Source organism: Halichoerus grypus, chromosome 6 (assembly GCF_964656455.1).
Source record: "Halichoerus grypus chromosome 6, mHalGry1.hap1.1, whole genome shotgun sequence".
NCBI lineage: Eukaryota > Metazoa > Chordata > Mammalia > Carnivora > Phocidae > Halichoerus > Halichoerus grypus.
This window is the reverse complement of record NC_135717.1, coordinates 33,370,351-33,376,704: the sequence shown is the minus strand read 5'-3', so window position 1 is coordinate 33,376,704 and position 6,354 is coordinate 33,370,351. Positions and strand designations below refer to the sequence as shown.

The following is a 6,354-nucleotide window of genomic DNA, read 5'->3' as shown; positions in this document are numbered from 1 at the left end:
CGGGGTTGGGGTCCAGAGCAAGGATAGGAAGCCAGCATGGGAGTTGGAGATACTTTTTCACGTGGCTCCTGCTTGTGATGAGAGAGAGACAGAGACAGAAGACTTAGAGGCAGCTAGGCAGGATCTGAAGCCAGAATGTTCTCTGAGAGGGGGAAGTTCTCTGCTCCGGTTTGGAGCTGGGTCACAGGGAAGTGTAGCCTGGCCCCAGACCCAGATCTGTGCCACCAGAACTGCCTGGGGTGGGCCGTCCAGGGGGCTGCATTGTGCAGGGAAGGCTGAGTTGGAGGCCGAACCCCTGCAAGGGTTGCAGAGGCTCTCCTCCCAACCCCCTCCCCGAGTGCCCAGGTCAGCCGGCTCAGACAGGAGACCTTGAAAAACCTCTCAGATGGACAAGTACTAACCTCTGCAGGGCCCAGAGTGGGGGCTGGGGGTCCCGGGATGATAACTCATGGAGAATGGTGGGGCTCGGGCAGGAGGTGTCGCTGCTGAAATTTAGTCCTCAGGTCCTGCCCCTGACAGCCTGCTTCTCTCCAATTACCCTGGTGACTGCCGTGATAAATCCTGGCCACTGAAGTCTGGGTGCCCAGCAGGCTGGGAGGATCCAGGGCAGCCACGCTGGGCCCTCCTCCAGCCCTTATCAGCCCTCCCTCCCCTCAGAGTGGACTCCGGGCCTTCTCCCCTCCTTGTAGTCCCTCCTTGTAGGACTCTGCAGGACAGACAGACGAGCCAGGTGCCCTAATGCTCTCTTCTGGGCTACACTGGGTCCCCCCTACACCCCTTGCCCCATTCATATGCAGAAGTCTGAGCTCCCAGCATCTCTGAAACATACTCTATTTGGAGATGGGGTTTTTAGAGAAGTAATTAAGTAACAGTACTTCACTGGGGTGGGCCTTCATCCAGCATGACTGGTGTCCTTATAAGAAGAGGAAATTTGGACATAAACGTGCCTAGAAGGAGAACGCCATGGAAACACTCAGATGGAGTGTGGCCGTCTCCATGCCACAGAGAGACGCCCCAGAAGAAACCAGCCTGTGGGGATCTTGCCCCTGGACTTCCAGCCTCCAGGGGATAAATCTCTGCCGTTCAAGGTGCCGGGTCAGTGGCAGCCGGAGCCCATTCACTCAGCCCTGGGACCTGGGGCCAGCTCAGAATGACATAGCCTTCCTCCGAGTGGTCATCTGCAAGCTTTGTTTCCTTAACTGCACAGTTGAATTTTCCAGGGGAAACCTCACGTGGCTCCTCCATATGTGTACCAGGAAAGCAGGGTTGTTCTGGGGGATGGATGCCGTGGGAGGGGCTGCCTGGTTCCTCTGTCTGGCAGCCTTATTCTCACGGGAGGGTTATACCCATTTTGCAGAAGAACCATCAGCATGGGACTGGCAGGAGTGACCCCTGCAGAAAAACATGAATCCGTTACTTCCTTCCCTCTCGGTGCTACTACTGGGTGTTATCTCTACAGAGAATCAGTCCCATCCAGAGTCAGGAGTTGCAGTCTAGAATGGAGCACTGTGTTTGCAGGCAGATGCCAGGGGTCAAATCCCTCCTCACCACTCTGGCTGATCACCATGCGAACAAGTCACCCGAGCTCCATGAACCACATTTTTTCCTCTGTCAAGGGGGAGGAGATGCTGAGATTGTGAGCCTAGAGGGGACCTGGGGGAGTAGAAACGCGTGAGTTTTGGAGTCAGATCTGCGTTCGAACCCAGCTCTGCTGCCTCTTGGCTGTGTGGCCTTGGGTAAGTTGAGCGACCTCTCTGAGCTTGTTTCACAGGCCACAAAATAGTCTTTTGATTTTTTTAAATTAAGTTTAAAATTTTAATTCCAGTATCGTGAACAGACAGTGTTCTCTTAGTTTCAGGGGTACAATATGGTGATTCAACAATTCTATGCATTATTCAGTGCTCTCATCATTGTAAGTGTACTCTTTTTTTTTTTTTTAATACCAGGTAATTCAACTTTTATTTCAGTTTCCAGGGGTTTCTCATTCTGGTCAGCCACAATTTTTAATTCATAGGCTGGTTCCTTCATCTCTACCTGGATCTCTGTACTGGAAATCTCAATCAGACACCTTGTTTTGCTTGCAACTTCACCTTTTGGCAATAAAAGCTGAATGTGATCTGGATTGCTCACAGTCCTACTTACCTGTTCAAGGGTTAGTTCCTTTCTCATTTTCTCTCTTAAATCTGTGGGGTCAGCTTGCATTCCCATCAGATTTTGTTTCATCCTTTGAATGCTTCCTTTTATTCTAAATTTAGTGATACTGTAAGAGTATGAGAGAGTGAACTGGAATTGTTCCTCAATGCATTTCATGGTCATCCGTATTAATTGATCTTTTCTCACTTGGTCCTCTTCTGCTGCCTGGAGAACATCAGGATTGTAGGCAACATCGATGACTGTATAAACATCTGATGTCTCAGACATATCTTCTGGTCTGCCAACACTTAGAGGTACTGGATGAATGGCTGACTGGGGAGCTGGGATCCTTTTCCACTGACACAGGTTAATAAAAAGTACTTTTTCCTTTGGTTTCAGGATCTTGGTTTGTAGACAGAACTGTGGTTCTGGGGTGGCACAGAGCTATTTCCCTTCTTTCAGCTGCTGTTGAATGAACTCGTAGCTCTCAGGATTACTTTCAGCCAGATCATCTAGGAGGTTCCAGAACTGAGTAACCTGGGTGAGCAGACCCTTTGAAGAAGACTCCATGATTGAGGTAAAAAGGCCTCTTGAGTCTCTTCTCTCTGTTCCTTGACAAACTGCGACGCCTGTAACTAGGGTAACCGGACTGGGTACAACATCTTAATTGGGTCCAGAAAACTCCAGGAAGAAAGGGTTTTTACATCCAGTTCTGGAATCTCCCACTTCTGGTGTCGGGCTTGCTTTTCAGCCGAGGCCAACTGCTTCTTTTCCAGGAAGGTGCCCGCCTCCCTTCCGCACCTTTCGATCTTTAAAATGATTTTTTTTTAAAGATTTTATTTATTTATTTATTTGACAGAGAGAGACACAGCGAGAGAGGGAACACAAGCAGGGGGAGTGGGAGAGGGAGAAGCAGGCTTCCTGGAGCAGGGAGCCCAGAGCAGGGAGCCCGATGCCGAGCTCGATCCCAGGACCCTGGGATCATGACGTGAGCTGAAGGCAGACGCTTAACCACTGAGCCACCCAGGCGCCCCTGATTTTTAAAACAATTTAAAAATGTAGAAGTCATACTTGTGGGTTGCCCAGAAACACAGGGGGCTAGATTTGGCCGGTGGGCTGTAGTTTGCTGAGTTAGACTGTGAATTTCTCCAAAGCGCGTGCAGTGTAACATAAAGATGTAACATAAAGATGTTCGCGGTGCCTCACAGGAGGGCAGACTCCTTGTAGCCCCAGCCAACGTCTGGTGAATGATTGAGACTGTCTTTCTACCTCTTAGAGACAGGATTGTGGCTATTGGTTGGGGATAGGTATGTGAACAGCTGGCATGTTGCAGGAGGTACTGAAGATAATTCTGGAAAGACGGAAGCCCCTTCCAGCGGAATTTGCATCTTCCCGGAGGAGTCAGGGAGATCTTGAAGTTCCTGCAATTCTGGCAGCACTGGCTTCTCAGCCATTCCCAACTCAGCCAGCAGGGGGAGCTAGGGGACCGCTTTCCTTTGCGTGTCTGGGCAGCCGGGATGTATGGTCGGAGGCGCCCTGCTGGGGAGGTGGAACATGCTGGGGGCGGCCCCGATGACCTCCGAGTGTCTTTCCTGCCCATTGAATCTCAGCTCTTTTTGCGGAGGGAGGCACAGGGATGAGCTGCCTGGAGCTAGCCGCAGGAGAAGCCCCCCGGCCCTGGAAATGCAGTAAAATGACACAGCCCATGCTGCAGGGGGCTGTGATCCTGGGGTTTCAGTGTTTCAGAATTCCAGCGACCACTCCCTCTGGTGTGTAGGGATGTGCTCATGGAGGGATTAGTGGGGGGAAAAAAAAGACAGGGCTTTCTTTAATCACAGGCCGGCCCAGGAAGCACGGCAAATAGCAGGCAGAAAGAAAATGGTCAGATGGGCCGGTGTGAGCACTGAGGACCCACCAATGACAACCTCTTAGCCTTGCAAACCTCAGAGAAAGCCGAGAGGCAAAACTATCTGAAAAGTCCCAGCAGCTGCCTGCACTGTCAGGGCTGGTGTTGAATATGGGCTGCCCTGTGATTCTTCATGTCCCTGTTTGCAAGCTAGGGAGGAAAGATCGCAGATGGGTCCATGGTGTAGGGCAGTGTTTCCAAAGCATGGATTCCGACCAGCAGCATCAGCATCACTAGGAGCTGCTCAGATGTACACATCCTGGCTCCCACTCCCGGGAACCCTGCATCAGACACTGCAGTTGGGGGCTAGCAGCCAACCCCTGGAAGCCCTCCAGGTGAGTCTGAACCACAGGGCACCTGTAGCTGTTTTCAGCCTTGGCCTCCCACTGGAACACTGTGGCTTTCAAGCCTTGATGGAGGGGAGGGGAACCACACCCCATACCAATTTCATCAGGCCCTCTGAGGTTGGGACCAGCACCTGTGGTTGATTCTAAGGTAGCCAAGGTCAAGCCCAGTGGAATAGTGGAAAGTGGTTTTAGGGTCAGCCAGACTCAGGTTCAAATCCCAGCTTTCTCACTTGCTGGCTGTTTGACTCTGGGCAAGGCACTCCCCTTTCCTGGCCCACAGGAAGCTCGTAGTCTGAGGATTGAGATCATCTTTCCTGCCCTGCAGAATTGTTTGAAGGTTGAACAAAGCATCTGGTGCTTGGAAGCTCCTAGAACAGTACCGGGTGCCCCGAGGGAGTTAAGCACATGATAGCTCCCCTTTTCTGCTCCTGTCTGTTGCCCTATGGGATTTTTCTAGAGCAGAGACCCCATTGTAGGTTTCTTTGCATCCCCAGGGAATAATTAATCCCACAGCTGGGAGAGAGCTGGGGAAATGGGCGTGCAACACACTCAGCTACTGGACTTCTTCCCTCACAGCCTGGCTGCGATGGGTTCCGTGACCTTTCTCTGTGTTGTCCAAAGGTCAACCCTGATGTCTGTTTAAATTACAAATGCTCAGTCCCCTTGACCTTTAGGAAACTATCTGGTACAAATGAAATGGCCAGAATGTTAGAATATGTGTGCAAAGATATTTTATTGGTGCATTGTCTGCCCAATAAAATATCTTTGTTATGTTTGGTAATTGGAAACATAACTTTACCAACAGGTGAATCATAGAATAAATTATGGCAACATTCAGTATTGTGGAACATCATGAACCGGTAAAAAGAATTAGGCAGATCTATATGTAGTGATCTAAGAGATGTACTATATATTGTTAAGTGATAAAGCAAATTGCTGATTCATGCCTGCGATGTGACTCCTTTTTTTTCTTTTTCTTTCGAGGAAAAAGAGCCTCCATATTATGTGTTTGCTCATTTGTGTGTGCGGTGTGGGGTGGGGGTGCATAAAGAAAAGCAAAGCATGGAAGAATATACTCCAGGCTGTTGAATCGATTGCAGACAGGGGACAAACCCGTTCATGCATTAGTTCGTTCCTGGTTTTGCTCAATTAACATTTATATAAGGTCTGCTCTGGGTCAGGCACTGGAGCTCTGGGGATACGGCCGTGAACAAAGCAGACCGAGTCCCTGCTTTCATGCAGCTGGAGTGACCAAATGTCCAGGGTGCCAAGACACTCCTCGGTCCTGGGCAAACTAGGACACTGGGGGGGGTCCCCCATGGAGCTTGTGTTCCAGCCCGGGAAAGACAGGTGAACACCTGTTAGAGTCTGGCAGGTAGTTTGGTGGGAAACCGGCTGTTTTGGAGCTCTTCCAATTCGCTTACAGCGAAAATATCCCTCCTTTAAATTCGAATGGGCTGTCAGGGGTGCTCTGAGCCGTCAGAATGCCCCCAGGGTCATTGGCCTGCTCTCAGTTTTGCTGAGTCGGCAGCAGGACCTAATTTGGTAATGGAGAGTAGATGGCCAGCTGTCCTCATATTTTGATTAACCTAATGGCCTTCCCAGCACGACTCGGTTTCAGCTGCAGACATCATCGCAACTTTTAATGAAATGATCTGGAGGGCCATTAGGAGGCACTTCCGGCTATTAGGCGGCTCATCTGCACAGATCACCACCTGGCAGCTGAGCCCGCCGCCCCGCGCCCCGAGTGCGCTCGGGTTTGCGTTTTAAGGCACGGCACTTAGTCCTGTAGTCGTGCTTGACGGCTTGCTGGCCTTTTCGGCTTTCACCCCATTTGCTCGGTGCGGCAAGTGCAGCCAGGAGCCGAGGTCTCGCGAGCTCAGAGGCTGTGGGGCAGCTGCTGGTGTCCTGCCCCAGGACGGGGGGGGGGGGGGGGGCCCTGGCCCCAGGGGCCGCTCTTTGTGAGTA

At 51.1% G+C, this 6,354-nt stretch overlaps 1 pseudogene; it reads right to left on the bottom strand.

The window, feature by feature from the left end:
- Window positions 1-1,642: 1,642 nt before the first annotated feature.
- Window positions 1,643-2,703, bottom strand: LOC118524429 (PIH1 domain-containing protein 2 pseudogene; annotated as a pseudogene).
- Between the last annotated feature and the right edge of the window lie 3,651 nt (window positions 2,704-6,354).